This window comes from Aedes albopictus, chromosome 2 (genome assembly GCF_035046485.1).
Source record: "Aedes albopictus strain Foshan chromosome 2, AalbF5, whole genome shotgun sequence".
NCBI classification, from domain to species: Eukaryota; Metazoa; Arthropoda; class Insecta; order Diptera; family Culicidae; genus Aedes; species Aedes albopictus.
The window spans coordinates 436,212,545-436,229,947 of record NC_085137.1 but is presented as its reverse complement, the minus strand read 5'-3'; positions in this window follow the sequence as shown (position 1 = coordinate 436,229,947).

Below are 17,403 nucleotides of genomic sequence, written 5' to 3'. Positions count from 1 at the left end.
GACAGACGAGCCATCTGTATATCATCGGTAAAGCAGGGCGCAGGAAGTTCGAAAACGACAACAACTGAGAAATTGCCAGAAGTGCTAAGTGCAGAGAGTCATGCCACCATACCATCAGCGACATTTATTTAAACAATATAATCACGCCCCTTTTCAAAAATGCTTTGAAATATACTTCAACATCTATACCCATTTCAATATTTTTAACGTTGCAAAACACGCTTTCAACATTCATCTTGAAGAAGAGGGAAAACACTTGTCCTCAAATGTAACAGCAAATTAATGAATAAACGACTAATGCGCGGAGGGCGTGATAAAATCGGAACATTACTGTACATATAATATACATAATACATAATAAAAACAGCTTGTTTTACTCACGCAAGGCCATTAACAATAAAATCAGCATCAAACTGCGATTTCCGGCCGAAATAATTTACACTAAAAAAAATTATTACTAAATGTGAAAATTGTGAAATGTTTGAATTGTCAAAACTTTTTTGTTTATTAGTTTATTATCACCAAATTTTTATGGTAGATTGCTAATCTGCCGTAATTCTGCAAAGTGACGTAAGCGACATTGATAGTTTTGGCCCATTTTTTGGTTATTATGCATAAAACTCTTGCTCATTCTTTAAGTTTCTTTCCAAAGATGATAGATTACGATTAGATCTTGCATTCTAATACAGCAGGAATACCACAGTGTTATTCTCACCCCAGATATTATAAATAATATACCAAAAAATATCGAAATTTTGAATGGCGCTTACGTCACTTTTCAGAATTACTGCAGTAATACAATGGACCGGTTTCCTTAAAAAATTACGTTGGTAAAAAGATAGGGTTTTGAGATATTTGAGTTTTTGTGACAAAAATGATATTTTTTAATGTTAAAAAAATATTTTTTTTTCACAGTGTATATTTTAATGTTAAAAAAATATTTTTTTTCACAGTGTATATTTTCTTAGAAATCACCATTTAGTTATCTAACTTTGCTGAACAATAAAATCAGCATCAAACTGCGATTTCTGACCGAAATAATTTACACAGAAAAAAATATTTACCAAATGTGAAAATAGTGAAATGTTTGAAATGTTATAACTTTTTTGTTTATTAGTTTACCATCACCAAACTTTTATGGTAGATTGTTAATACAATGGACCGTCTTTCCCAAAAAAATTACGATGGTAAAAAGATAGGGTTTTGAGATATTTGAGTTTTTGTGACAAAAATGATATTTTTTAATATTAAAAAAGATGTTTTTTCACAGTGTATATTTTCTTAGGAATCACCATTTAGTTATCTAACTTTGCTGAAAAATTCATAGCAATCGAACGAACCATTTTGGCTGTGCAGATTTTTGAATATTTTTGAACCATTTTCACATACACCCTTTTAAAAACTTAGTCGTGATTCAAAATAAAAATTTGATATCGAAAAATGGCGATTTAAATGGAACTGAAAAACTGTGCAAAGTTTCAGTTCAATAGAAAATCATGAATTAAAAAATTTCCTTAATTTTGATGCTGTTGCTTGGAATCGCTCAAATTTGCAATGTTATGCATTCAAATCATAATAAAAACACCAACATGGCGTACATAGCTTCAAGCGGAAATTGATCATTGTGATGAAAAATATGGATGCCGTCAAGATAAATCCTACTGGCTTTGTTTGAGATTGTTTAAGATCAGTTTGTGTAAAAGCAACATGTTCTAGACTTGCTGTTCTTTATGAATACAGTGCAGAGACTAGCATGCACCTACTTATTCTTGACACATGCATGGGTGCGCTACTCAAACACTAATAGGTTCTATAGAACTGGCGGTTCAGACTGAAAGATCTTAACGCTTTGACGATAGCTTTCAGAAATGTAAACAAACTGAAAGTTTAGAATTTTTATCAGTTTTTAAGTGGTGTTTCGCTTTGCTAGGCTGTTTTATCTGGTCGAGTGTATGGTAAGTATACAGTGCAAATCAATAAGGAGCTTCATACACCGGCAGCGGCACACTTTGTGCGAGTCAAAGTGATTCTATGAAACTACTGTGATGTCGGAAATAGAGCAAACGATGTCATCCCTAACACCCATCGTCTGCTTCTGAAATCCCAGTCGAAATCGGAATCTAGCGGAAAAAGCTCAGTTTGGATGCCTAGCTAAAATGAAGCCCGTCAGAAGTTTTTCCAATTGCATTTACTTCAAATTGAATAGAAAATTATTACGTCATTATCATTGGTTGATTACCATTTGTTAGTGTGGCATATCAAATCAGATCAAATCTATTGATCAGAATAAAATCTCTTTGCAGCAACTATCTTTAATAAGCTTTAGTGCATCCGGCGGTTACTCCAAAAAGCTGTAAGACGGCTTTATTACAACTTTATGTAATTTATGTGGTTTTAAAACAGTTAAAACAGGACATGCCTGCAACTTAGAAAAAGGTTTCAGTACCAAGTTTTAATACGTACTAAACAGCTCGCTTAAAATGAAATTTTTGCTTGGTGAAAAGACAAGAAGACGAGTTTTATTCATTGGACTTCCAGATATCTACAAACTGTTTTAAAGTTGCTTGTATCGTTAAAGCTGCTTGACAATATTTACTGGTTCATTAAACCTAAAAAGGCCTGCCAAATCCATAACAAAACCTCAATAAATAATGTCTAAGAGCAGAAAGCTTAGAAATTGTTTCTTGGGATATCATTATTGGTCGGTGCTTAGTTATTTGAAAATTTGATAAAAAAAATCCTATCTGAGATCAAGCTGTTCTTAAATTTGCATAAGCGCTGGCCTTGCATACTTGCCTTAGCATACAGATGAGAAAATACATCGTTGTCATATTTCTCGGTTCAACTGCTGGTCTCACAATTTGAGCAACGCCCCTTCCCCCTACCGCATACAAGCCTTCCCTGTCACAAACACAATGTTGACGGAAACAAACATACACTGTTTATCAATGTTTTGAACGCAATTAATCACTAAACAGCAATGTATCTAAATACCACGGGACTACTAACACATCTGCGTTAATTATGAAAAGTTGGTGGTTTACTCTGAAATATCATTATTTCTGCAAAGATTGTGAAGTTTTATTAGTTTGGATGTTTCTTAATGCTGTAAAACTAAGTTTAGAACCAATTAAAAATTTTTGTCATCGATTTTCAAACGGTGATATTTCCTATTTTATTGCATGGAGGTCACTTTTAATCAAGTAAGGTGCAATTACATAATTGCTTCTAAGATGTGAGAGCTGTATTTCTCGAGAAAAAGTTTGCTAAATAGATGTGCTCTTACAAATCAGCGCAAACTTCATAACTATTTTTTCCTTTTTTCTTTTTCTCACTAATACGTGAATATTAGCGGGAGTATCCTACCTTGGTATTTAGATACGTTGACTAAACAGCTCCGAAAACTGTTTCATAGGCTTCACAATTCCAATACAGGCGTATCTCGCTAGTACGTACATCAAATTTTGGTTATTTTTTAATCTTCAAAAATGAGTTCAAATCATTACTAGACGGATAGCATAGACTCCTGTACTATGATTTTTTGATGCACGTGTTAGCGAAATAAAGGACGGGGACGAATACGTTTGATTGAAGGATTGCACTCCTCTTTAATTCACTTTACAAATACATTTTCTGCCAATGAATGATGACAATTATTAGTCATCATATCTAACATCATCATTTTGGCGTTACATCCTAAGTGGGGCAGCCTGCTTCTACGCTTAGTGTTCTAAAAGCACTTCTTCAGTTATTAACTAAACGCCTTCTTTATCATTTCATTCAAAATAAAAAAGCAGATCATGACTTTTTTGTAGTAATAAAAAACAATGTTTCTCGGCGAAGGAAGCTCTCCATCAAGTTTATTATCAAAACCATTGATTTCAGTTCACTTACTTGTTAATATTTTTTTCGTTTTCACATGTACTGCTACCAAATCACCATAGATGAAGCCACTAAACAAAGAACGGTTCCACTAATTGTAAGAAAAAAACATTAAAAATAGTTAAAAAAAACACTATTGTACAAGTAAACCTCCCCCCACCTCCTAGTTCCCTTGAAGAAATTCGTACAATAATAGTATAAGCGTATTAGTAACATTTAATTGATTTCTAAGGAAGTTAAACGATCAGGACACGCACTGTTGTAAAAAGTACAACACTACCAAAAAACCTCGCTCGTCGTATACAGCGCGAGCGCGGTGCAGTTTCGATTACTTTATGATTTACCATACCACAAAAGACCCAGACAAGTCACTTTTTTGATCGGGTATCTATGCATTACGTCGAGGGATGTATAGCAGCAGGCGGATTCGTACGTAACAAATGTGTCGCGCAACACCAATCGGGCACACGCCGCGCAACGTATCTAAATATCTAAATATTAAGATATGTTGCACGCCACGGTGTTTACTCTACATTCAGTTGCACTGGCTTAGCTTGTACCAGTGATCTTCAGCCTGCCTGTTTTTGCGGGTCAAAATTGAATTTTATGAAGTGGCTTGCGATTCAAGAACAAATTAGCAATAATTTACAGGATGATTTATGAGCATTTGTAGCCGCGAGATAAATATTTAAGGAAGATTTATAAAAACATTCCTGTTGAATTCCTGGCGTAATATCTGAGCTGAGAGAATTTCAAACAGAGGTGAAAAAGTATTCCAGATCATTGCAGAAAAGAATTTTCTCTCAGAAAAAAAAAACTGAACACAAAATGTAGGTGCAATCACCCGGGTGAGTTTAGATCCTTACGTCTATGGGTGTAATGATAATCAGTAGTGTGCGGTAGTTCGGCAGCAGCAAAGCTTCGCGCGCTGGCTTTGCTAGATTTTTGCGATTTTTTTTTTCTCTTCTCTCTGCGGGGCTCCGACGACGGGACGAGTGTGCCCGCGCCGTGGTTCGAGTCGGTTCCGAATTTTTCGCTTCCCTTCGGCGCTAGTTTCCAATACACTTTAAGTTGATAATAAATATTTTCTTTCATTTTTGCATGTACACAAAAGAGTGAAAAATGTTACTTCGGGTTCGCCGGTCGAGAAAAAATCCGGGCGCCGACAAGTGAGTCGCGTTCAGTGTATTTCTGTGTGGAATATACTAAAGGTTTCTGCTCCCTAGTGGAGTGGAGACGCGCGATAGAATTTTCTTTTTGGCTAGTTCTTGCGTCGAAAAATGGTCGGTTGTTAACGGCGGTTTGTGTATATTGATCCATTGTCAAATCATATCACCAACCATAGGTGACTCCCGGACTGACAATGTACCTTACCCTACTAACAAAAAATTCCTTCCTGAGACAAACGTGGAGATGCAGCGATTCGCGGTCTTTTTAACAACGTTCGTCTTACTAACATTCCCTTCCATCCTCGATGACCGTAAGGACGTGGCCGGCGCCGTTATTGACCTTATTAAAGTTGAGAGCTCTCGACCTGTGTACATTGAGAATAGTAAGCTAGTCCCAAGCCCTATTCATTGGTTCCTTGTGCAATTTCGATTGCTCTGGTCAATCACGGAGTAGCAACTACGAATTGTGCGGTCATCTATGCTCATGCTCATGCTCATGCTCATGCTCAAAGTGTACAGGCCGCGTTTTCATTCGGTCGTCGTCGTCGTCGTCTATTTGACTGCTCATCTTCGTACGGGGTGATCTAGTGAGTTTTTTATGGCAAAGTGTACAGGCCGCGTTTTCATTCGGATCGTCCGCGTGCACGTCGTCGTCGTCGTCGTCGTCGTCTATTTGACTGCTCATCTTCGTACGGGGCGATTTATGATACGATAAATGCAACAAACAACATTTTTTGCGATTTTAGTCAACAGACATTGAAATGTTCGTCACGTCAAGTGTCGGCCCAAGTTCCAAAGCCACGTTGGTTCAAATCACTTTATTTTCTCTTTCGTTAATTTTCGCACTTCGAAAACTATCTGAATGGTTCGTCATCTTCGATGTCGGCATGTGTTTTGTTTTAGTCCAAATGAAAATAAGTGGTTTGATATTAATAGGGTTGCATGAATCACTCCACTTACCAAAGTGAACTCATATCATGCGCCCTTTCCCCTTCCCACTAACAAAAAGTCCTTCCCATGACAGACGTGGAGACGCAGAGGTGATCTCGGTCTTTAGTAAGCAACGCACGTCATAATAACATTCCTTTCCTTCCTCGATGACCGTAAGGACGTGGCCGGCGCCGTTATTGACCTAATAAAGTTTGGAATTCTCGAAGATGCACATTGAGGACGGTAAGCTACTCCCAAGCTCCGTCTGTTGGTTCCTTGTGCAACTTCGATTGTTCTGGTCAATCACGGAGTAGCAACTACGAATAGTACGGTCATCTATGCTTATGCTTATGCTTACGTCTATGGGTGTAATGATAACTTTTGTCATTATACAAAGCTACGATTTGTAATCTATCATGTCCAGTATGTCTTCTGAAAGTTATCGTAGTTGTATTTATCAACTAAGCTTGACAACAGCAAGGCAGCCCATAATATCCCAAAAATATATAACAATGCTTATTGTTCCTGTAACTGCTTTGGTAAGTACAGTGAATTGTGTAACACTACTTAACGTAGTGGCAAAAGCTATTATCACAAGTGTAGACCTAAAGCTATGGTCTCAGGAGTAGTGTTGTTGATCTGGAGTATCTCAAAACTATCTTGAAATGACTCATGCTATGCCAGGAGGATTACAGATTACAGTCTAAAGTTCATTGTGTGAATAACTACTGTTACTATCATGAGCTAAACTTCAGGATAGTTTGGACGACCCTTAATGTCCCAAAGGTTCATAATAACATATAGTAGACTTCAGGTTGATCCAGTTACCGCGATTGATTATGAAACGTTACTCAGTATGTCAGATATAACTAATGTTACTAGTGTAGATCTGAAGTTCTGAACTCAAAGATAGTTTGGCTGACCTGGAATGTTCCCATAGTGTCTCTAAATGACATTTTAGATTTCAAGAGCTTCGCAGATCCCAGCAGATTATGCAATACTATTATTTTTGGCGAAAACACAAAAAAATATTCTTGTAGATTTGAAGGACTTCATTATAGAGCAGTTTGGCCGATCCTGAATGTCCCAATGGTTTAGAATAAATTAATAGACTTCAGATTGCTGCGGTTGATTATGCAGCGTTACTCAGTATAACAGATATAGATACTGTTACGAGTTTAGACCTAAAGTCCTGAGCTCGAAGGTAGTTTAGTTGACCTAGAATATTCCTGTAGTGTATCTAAATGACATTTGAGATTTCAAGAGTTTCGCGGATCTCAGCAGGTTATGCAATACTATTATTTATGGTGAAAACTCATAAAGTTATTCTTGTAGATTTAAAGGACTTCATTATATAACAGTTTGAACGACCCTGAATGTCCCAAAGGTTTATAATAAGCAAGTGGATTTCAGATTGCTCCAGTAATTGCGGTTGATTATGCAACGTTATTCAGTATAACGGATACGGCTACTGTTACGAATGTGGACCTGAAGTTATGAACTCAAGGATAGTTTGGCTGACCTGGAATATCCCTATAGTGTCTATAAACGACATTGTAGAGCTTCACGGACCCCAGTAGATTATGCAATGCTATTATTTGTGGCGAAAAACATAAAACTATTCTTGTAGATTTGAAGGACTTCACTATAGGACAGTTTGGAACACCTAGAACATCCCAGAACATAAAACACCTTTTGATATTCCTGACGAAGGCTGAATGAATACATATAAACGTAACGCACATCCAAGTTTAGCTTTCAGAACAATTGGTATGCCAATTATTTCGTTTTTTCCAAATTTCATGGTGTTCACGATGCTCTAGGATATCAAAGAAGTTCAAAATACAAATATTCTCATATTTCCCTAATAAAAGACTCAATTTGCGACAACTTTGCCGAAGACAGTATTTTGTTTTATCGAATGAGTGAATTTATACTGCTGTTTCTATGTTGGGGTCATATATGACCCCTCCGGCTCCAAAGGGTTAAGACAATCCTATCCGGTTCCGGGATGAATCTGCCTACGGCAGAAAATCCCTGAATAAAAAAAAGAAAGAAAAAAAAAATCTAATCCGGATATCATGTTGTTTTCGCGATTTGAGCTATTTTCAGCTACTAAGGAATCTACTATTGGTCAAAATACCATTTTATTTATTTATTTATTTATTTATTTATTTGGACCAGGGAAAAGCCAATGGGAGCGGTATACCTTTCGAATCGCTTCTCCCAAAGGCATAAAACCTACCCTTCTTTTCAAAAACATTTACAAAAAAAACTTTACACTTCCAGTGTGAAAAAGATCTATTTAAAGGAAGTGCACTAATTAATCCGTAATAATTCATTGAGATAAAGTACAAAAAAAAGTAACTCCAAAATTAAATTATAACAATATAAATACAAAAACAAACAAAACTACAAAGCATAATGAAGAAACCAAAGGGCAGTAGGTGTTTCCTCAGGATCGCAGCGGTGTTACGGCAACAAGAGTATACATGGCAATCTAGGTGATGAAGAGCAGCCAGGATGGCGACGATGGCCTCGCTGTTGACGTAACAGCAGCGCAGTTCTGGAAGCAGTTAGTAACTGACAAAACCAGTTATTCAGCAGGGCCGAGAAGCCAAGCAGTTAATCCAGGATCGACGAAGTCTACAGAGCAGTACAGATGGAAGGTAGCAAATAGGATGGCTACGATGTCATTACTGTTGACGGTGGCGTAACATCAACGGAGTTTGCAGATTTAGTTATCGGTGTGCACGTGTAGTAGGTGGCACGACTTCCAATGCGTGTAGTATCACTGGCTTCGGCCAGACATATACAAGTCTTCCCTGACAAAACCAGTTTTGGCCGACCATGCAAGTTTAGCTTCGGAAGATCGTTGGCATATAGGAGGAACAATAATGGCCCGAGGTTGCTACCCTGTGGAACATCCACCGTTAACGGTCTGCTGTTTGTATTATTCACGTGTACAAACTGGCTTCTGCTAGACATTTAGCTACGTATCAGATTATTGGCAATTCCTCTAATCCCATAATACTCTAATTTCTGCAACAATAGTTCATGGTCGATGGTGTCAAAAGCCTTCTTTAGGTAGAGTACTCTAACGAGATTACGGGAATCAATAGCAGTATAAAGGTCATCTAATAACTCACTGGTGGCTGTAAGAGTACTGGAGCCTTTCCTGAATCCATATTGATGACTATAGAGTACTTTATGCTTATGCAAGAAACTCAAAAGCCTGGTTGCTAGCAATTTTTCCAATATCTTGCTCAGCACGGATAATATTGATATTGGTCTGTAGTTATTGACGTCGTTCTTAGACTCAGCTTTGTGAATTGGTGTCACGCGTGCAATTTTCAGGAAACCAGGACAATTTCCCGTAGAAATCGATTGGTTGAAGACGTCTCGCAAGAGAGGCGGGAAGATTTGATGACGATCTTTGACGAACCTCCCCGATATACCGTCTTTTTTTTTTTTCCTTCTAAACCATAGCGGGATAAATCTGCTCATCAGACACCCTAACAGGAAGGTTAGGGTAGTGTGGGGATGAGGCCGTCTTCTACAATGCCGGTAGAAGCCAGGACTACTCTCTCCTCGACCCACTAAAACACATTCCTATGGTCGCCAAACCCTACGTCTCTCCGGAACCACCAAGAAGGTATTGCTTCAGAGAGGGGCTAGTGCATATCGCACCCTCAAGGTTAGCTGCCGTAGCCTAGCAGCAACGAACATCGATGACTCGCACTGGAGAGTCCATCACGATAGCATGCTGGCGCTTAGCCAGTTTCCCGAGTGGTCCTCGCCACTCCCTTTGTCCTCGGAAGGCGGGCAGGGTCAACCCCGCCCGCGCCCTACTGCTGAGCGGACATCAAGAACTGATGCCCACATGCAACCCGATCTGACCTGCTGAAGGCAAGGGTATCACTACCCTTCAGGCCTTATCAGCTGCATCCGTAGGTTGCAGACAGCAGGGTCTCACCTACCCCGACCCTTGTCGGGGACCCCTTTCCAACCGCGGGCTCAGATCCAACCCAGTAGACTGACGCCACGACAGCACCGCTACCGGGACTTCCTCTCCGCGGCCACTTAATCGCTGTAAGGGTCGATCTCGACCGCAGGGCACCGGTATGACCTACGAAGCCGACTTCGAACCCCTGGACCACCTCTTGTACTGCATCTGGACTAGCCATTCTCCGAGTCCACGCGCCACCTCCTTTGTAGCTCCCAGACGATATGGGTGATAGCCGTTGAAACGGCATTCCAGCTAATCTCATCCCTACACATTCTCTGGACCAAGTTGTCCGGAGTTGTGTCCTCCCCGCATGTGGCAAGCATGCGGTCACGCATTGTGCGAAAACGCGGGCACACGAACAAAACGTGTTCCGCCGTTTCCTCTAAACCATTGCACACTGGGCATTCGGGAGAATCCGCATGCCCGAAACGGTGTAGATACTGTCGGAAGCAACCATGACCTGTAAGGACCTGTGTCAGGTGGAATGAAACTTCCCCATGGCGCCTATTAATCCAACTATCTACCCTCGGTATCAACCTATGGGTCCACCTTCCTTTGGTGGAGCTGTCCCACGCGCGCTGCCATTTGACCATAGAGGCCATCCTGACAGTCTTGCGTATGCCTCTTGTGCCGCGCATTTCGAAGCACTCCATATCCTCACTGATAAGAATGCTGATGGGCACCATACCAGTAATGACACAGAGAGCGTCGTGTGACACGGTACGGTACGCGCTTGCAACCCTCAGACACATAAGCCTGTAAGTACTTTCCAGCTTCCGTCGGTAGCATTCAGTACTTAGCGCGGTACCCCACGCCGGGCCGCCATACCTAAGTATGGACGTAGCAACACTAGCCAGAAGTTTGCGCTTACTGGCGTACACCGCTGAGCTATTGGACATCATCCGGGACAGTGCCGCAATAGCTGTGGAGGCTCTTTTACAGGCATAATCGACGTGGCTACCGAAGGTAAGCTTATCGTCGATCATCACGCCCAAGTGCTTGACAGAGCGCTTCGACAGGATAGTGCACTCTCCTACACTGATCTCCGTCTGCTGCGCCGACTGCATGTTGTTAACAACCGTCACCTCTGTCTTGTGGTGAGCCAGCTCCAGTTTTCTGGACCGCATCCACGCCTCCACAACCTTGATCGAGTGGTCGGTAGTCAACTTCACCTCCTCGATCGTTTCACCGTAGACTTCGAGCGTAATATCGTCGGCAAATCCGACAATCACGACTCCCACTGGGTACTCTAACCTCAACACCTCGTCGTACATGACATTCCATAACACCGGACCCAGGATGGAACCTTGCGGGACTCCTGAGGTTATGTGAAAGCACTTCCGACCCACGTCCGTGTCGTATACTAGTACGCGATTCTGGAAGTAGCTTCCGAGAATCTTGTACAAGTACTCCGGTATCCCCAGACGCAAGAGCGCATCAGCAATAGCAGCCCAACTGGCGCTATTAAATGCATTCCTTACATCCAGAGTCACTACCCCGCAAAAGCGAATTCCCCTCCTCTTAGGCTCGAGTGCTTTCTCGGCGGTTTTTGTAACCGACAAGATAGCGTCTACGGTGGACCTCCCCTTCCGGAAGCCATACTGGTTGCTCGAGAGACCATTTACGCCCTCAGTGAACTTCAACATTCTATTGAGGATGATCTTTTCGAGCACCTTGACCGATATACCGTCTGGACCGCTACATTTGTTCGCATCTAGTTTCCGTATCTCAAGGATGATTTCTTGCCTTGTTTCTTGCTCAGTAGCAGTTCGTAAGAAAATTGAGGCATTCAGCTGCGTAAGCGTATCGTACTTATTGATTTGTCTGTCACTGTTAATCGTTGAGGCTGGGGTCCAATGGTGCTGAAGAACTGATTGAAAACATACGCAGCTGTTTTTCCACCAGCCTGTTGTCCATCTACCAATAGCTCAACTTCTGCTTGACTATCTGTCGATCTTCCCAAAATTTTATTTAGGTTGGACCAATTTTGTCTCTGGTTAGTGGAACGGAATAAGTTCCTATAGTACTCTTTCTTACATTTGTCCTTAGTCTTTTGTACCATATTTGAAACGTGTTTTGGAAGCTCCCTTTGTCTCTTTGTCTCGTGACTATCAAATGGACGTCGTTTATATCTTGCTAAAACGTTTTCTTTATTCCGAAGTAGTTTCCAGTGATCGAAACTCATCCAGGGGCAGTGACCCTTACCTTTTGTTTGCACAATCACCTTTTCCGAAAGTTTGGCTTTCAAATTGTTGTAGGTATATCTATAACTCTAACCAGTAGATCATCAGCAGATTCATAGAAAAGGTTTCTAACTGCGATATCAAAGGCTTCATTAAGTTTTTGATTGTATACTATAGTCTTCTGTAGTTCCCGCTTTTGTATTGTCCGACTCAGCTTAAAAGTTGATATGATTGGATAGTGATTACTTATATCAGTTAGTATCGTTTCGTTAACAACGTTAGGCAAAACTGATTCAGAGCAAACAACATGGTCCAGAATATTTTGTTTGCTGGTCGCGTTATGTGGGAATTTGTAACTGCAAAGTTATAGCAATTCAGAAGGTTGCAGTGTTCGCGGACAACTGTACTGCCATGTTGGTTTACGGGAACATTTAGATCACCCACAATAACACAGGAAGCACCAATTCCTTGAGCAGTGATTATGGCATCCATCATTGACAAAAATCTGGGGAAATCGTAAGATGGGGAACGGTAAACCGCATGCATATGTAATGGCGTAACACCTGTACGAAGCTTCAGGTGAATGTGGTGCAGACCATTATCATCTTCAATGATCTCGACACTGTAGGTGATGGTTCAATTCACATATACAGCCAATCCACCGCCGGACGAGTCAGTGCGACACGAGAAACAACTGCGACAACCATACTTTGTCTGAGGGACGCTAAGTTTTGGTCCGCGTTATAGCAAAACTACGGAAACAAATAAACAATTCAATCAGTGTTACGTTTTACATGCTAAAAAACTGTTGGGGGCAAAATGTGACCTCTGGAATTTTCGCTTTTAATCCTAATGAAACACCATGGGGCTCCATCGAACTGTTCACACGGCAGCAAATGAGAGGTGTAGGAGCGGATGGTAGTTGTGCGTGAACACACGCACAGTGGACTGTATAAGGTGGATGGAATGGGGCTGGCTATTGGCCGGTTGGCCTCACCGGATGCGCTCGTCCCCGCAGAGACCGAGCCGATGGGAGCAGGAGCGGTTTGGAGCTCCTTCCCGGGGGTGCCCGCAGGCGAATGGTATCCAAACTCCCAAGTGGACTGTATCAGCCTCGCTCGGCTGATAGTTCACGACAACTGGTGGACAGAACCCTAGTCGGATATCTGGCACCAGAACCAGGCTAGGTTCGGATAGGGTGGATGGAAACACCAGAGGAATAATTCTCTAAATAACTCTATTTATTACGATCGTTAGCCGGATCGATTAAAACTGATTCAAATTTCGCGCAGCGCGCGCATATTTATACCGTCCCCAATGTGCACCAGAAACTGATGGAACGTTCTAGATGCACGCGTGATGATGGTTAACGCTGATGATGATGATCGGCACTCGGCAGTGAACACGTACACCGTGCGTGGAAGTTCTCTCTCTCTCTCTCTCTCTCTCTCTCTCTCTCTCTCTCTCTCTCTCTCTCTCTCTCTCTCTCTCTCTCTCTCTGTATTGGCTTCGTCGGGTTACTCATCTCTCGTGGGTTCTCGCCTCGCTCGTCACACGTTTCTCGTCGTCGTCTCGGACGTTCGTATACACTCGTTGCACGGGTGTGCGCGTTGTGTCGGAGAGCAACTGTTCGGTACTCGTGGGTTTGCTATGTTCCGACTGTGCGCTCGCTCTCAATATGCGCCGACCGACTGCTACATTCTGCTGGTTGATGGGAGGTGGGACTCGACGGGTGCAAGGTGATGTTGATGGTGCGTTTTCAGTCTTCAGTTCGCTTTGCGGACTGAACAGTAGTTAATGAATTGATTCCATATAATAAGCTCGCAATTGCTTAAGTTCCGTGCGCTTCAAATTGGACAGTCTTTCCAAATGTGGAAAATCATCATTTTCCACACCTTTCATTTGAATATTCTAGTCATTCTTCGGCTTTATCGTCTTAATTTTACGTTTGAACTGCTTTTCGAAGCAAATTCAAATTATATAATTAACCAGCATGAATTCCTTTTTGCCCCAGGGGTGCGTATTACCCCAGGTTCCCCTTATTTCTTATTGTATGTTGAAGCTTTTTACTTATGTCGTTTTCGTTTTTGCGACAGTCCTACACCGTTTCGTGCTACACTTTTCGGTGAAAAAACGAACGTTTTTGGTGTAGTTGCATTGGTGTGCGTGTATACAAACCAAAATATTGACAACTTTGCAAACGCTGATTGGTGGATGCGGTGTACACCTGCTACACTCCCGATTTTCTGAGTGCTGCACTATCATGAGCGGTGCAGAAAAAGTGCTACACCGGTGTAGCACGAAAATCAAAAACGAACGTTTTCGGTGCAAAAGTGCGGCACCGGTGTAGCTGCACCGCAAAAACGAAAACGACATTAGAGAAAATCAGGAAACAGAACGTAACGGCACATAAAAAAAGACTAATTTGCATCAAACGCCAAGAAGTTTGCTACGGTTCCAACTATCCACATTTTAAATAAGCACTATTAGAAGAATTAAAGTAGTAATCTTCATTTGTATGCATAAAGAATCAAAATAGACACCAGGCGCACGTAAATATCGTTCAATGAAGTTCAAGAACTGCTGTGCAGAAGTACGTGGAATGTGTTATAACACAGCGTAACATTTTTTTTTGTCTCAAACCTATGTGTCTCTGACGGATTTTGGGCCGCTGAATCTGAATCCGGGCTACAAAGATTTGCTCAAGCACCTCACCATTTTGAGATATACCTCAATTTATAGAGCAAAATATATGATTTCGAGCGTTTTTGATTGCAAGCCATTAAGCATAGACATTCCTTCAAGCAATCAAAGATAAAAATTGAAATTTGAAAAATTTAAGCATTTTATGTTAGTAAGTAAACATGCATGTAACTTTTGGAGGGTGACTTGTATGGGAAATATCGTACCTAATATAAATCGCTTAAAACTAGCAAATTCGATTTCGTAGTACGAAATATTTTGCATGAGTCGTTAATTTAGATGTGAATTGGCTAATTTACCCTTTGATTGCTTAAAAAAATATTTGCATGTTTAATGGCTTGCAATAAAAAAAGCCCAAAATGCATATTTTGCCCTATAAATTGAGGTATAGCTTAAAATTGTTCCACAGACCTGAGCTAAGATTCGGATTCAGTAGCCCAAAATTTGAAAAAAAAAAAAAACACTTGAGTTTGCTCTAGAGACAGACCAATAGTTATTTTTTGTTTCGCTGTGTAATGGACGAAATGGCTTTTCAAGAAACTTAGGTATCATGAGTCGTTCAAACTCCAGGGCATTTTTTTATTATCGTACAAATTGGGCCGAAGGGTCTCAGATTTTCATGAAACTTTTTCCATAGACAGGGCTCATGGATATATGAACAAAAAAAAAATTGAGGAAAATTCAGGGTCGCCTGTTTTTCCGGAAAACTCACTACTTACACTGACACTACTTACTTTGAAAAATCATAACTCAAGAACGAAGCATCGTGGAAACAAAATTTGTTAGTGAAATAACTAATAACATAATTTTAATACAAAACGCATCTTTTAGTACGAAAAATCAAGATTCTGATGATAAATCGACTCTTTTGGTCGACATACAGTTTCGTCCGGTGAACGACACTACTTCCAGTCGATTTACCAGAAGTTTTCTTAGCGGAAACGATTTAGTGTTCCTAGTTAAAAACGACAGAATTATGAATTTTTATATGAAAACCGATCATTTTCGCCAAAATAACCAGTTTGAGTCGACATAAAAAAAATATTTATATCGAATACAATCTGTGTACATTCTAAAGGAATTGTATGTCAGAGTAAATTCATAATATCCTAGTTAACAACGACAGAATTATGAGTTTTTGTATTAAAATCGATATTTTCGCCAAAATAATACTTGAGTCGACATAAATAAATATTTATATCGAATACTACTTGTGTACATTCTAAAGGATTTGTATGCTAGAGTTAATTCATAAATAGTATGAGAAATACTGACAAAACGCATCTTTTAGTACAAAAAATAAAAAATCCGGTCATAAATCGTCTCTGTGGGTCGACATACAGTTTCATCCGGTGAACGACACTAGTTTCTGTCGATTTACCAGACATTTTCTTTGCGGAAATAATTTAGTTTTCCTAGTTAACTACGACAGAGTTATGAATTTTTGTTTGAAAATCGATCATTTTTGCCAAACTAACCAACTTGAGTCGACATAAGAAATTTTTTAAGTCGAATACTACTTGTGTACATTCTAAAGCATTTGTATGACAGAGTTAACTCATAATTTCAATATATTGCATGAGATATACTGTTAGAAACCATCTTTTAGTATGAAATATCAAGAATCCGATGATAAATCGACTCTGTAGGTCGACATACAGTTTCGTGCGGTGAACGACACTAGTTCCATTCGATTTATCAGACATTTTCCATGCGGAAATGATTTTGTTTGTAATTTTCACTTCACTGCGACAAAAGATATTGATTTTTTTCCTGGTTTTCATGGGGTTTTCCCCATTGTGCATCGTAGAAACAAAGTTTTTTTTAGAAAATGAAAGCAAATTTTCTCAGAAATCCAAAAAAATATGAACTGGAAAAAGTTTCCCATAAAATTTTTCACAGTTGAGAAAATTTGTAAAGAAATGCCGGAAAACTATGTCCGAACTCGTGGAAAATTTTCGAAAAAATATTTTTGAGCAGGTTATTTCATAGGCTTTATTCGCTGATTTTTTTAATGTACTTTTTTTTCGTTTTTGAGTTATGGCCAACTTTGTTGAAAAATGTTCAAATGTACCATGAAAGCCTTTTCTATGAAAAATCACACCTCAAGAACGAAGCATCGTAGAAACAAAGTTTTTTACTGTAAATGAAAGTAAATTTTCTCAGGAATCAGAAAAAAAATATGGGGTGGAAAAAGTTTTCCACAAAATTTTCCACCGTTGAGAAAATTCATAAAAAAAGGCCGGAAAACTATGTCCGAACTCATGGAAAATTTTCAAAAAAATATTTTTGGGAATGTAATTTTATAAGCTTTGATCGCTAAAATTTTTGGCATGTTTTTTTTTTCTGGTAACTGAGTTATAAAAGACACGGACAACGTCTTCAGCTTTCGGCTGTATAGACTGTTTTAAACTTAACATTAGACAACGGACAACGGAGCACGAAAAGTTTCAACGCCCGAAGCGGGAATCGAACCCTCACCCCATAGCATGGTGCGATTATAAGCTTGGTGACTCTAACCGCACGG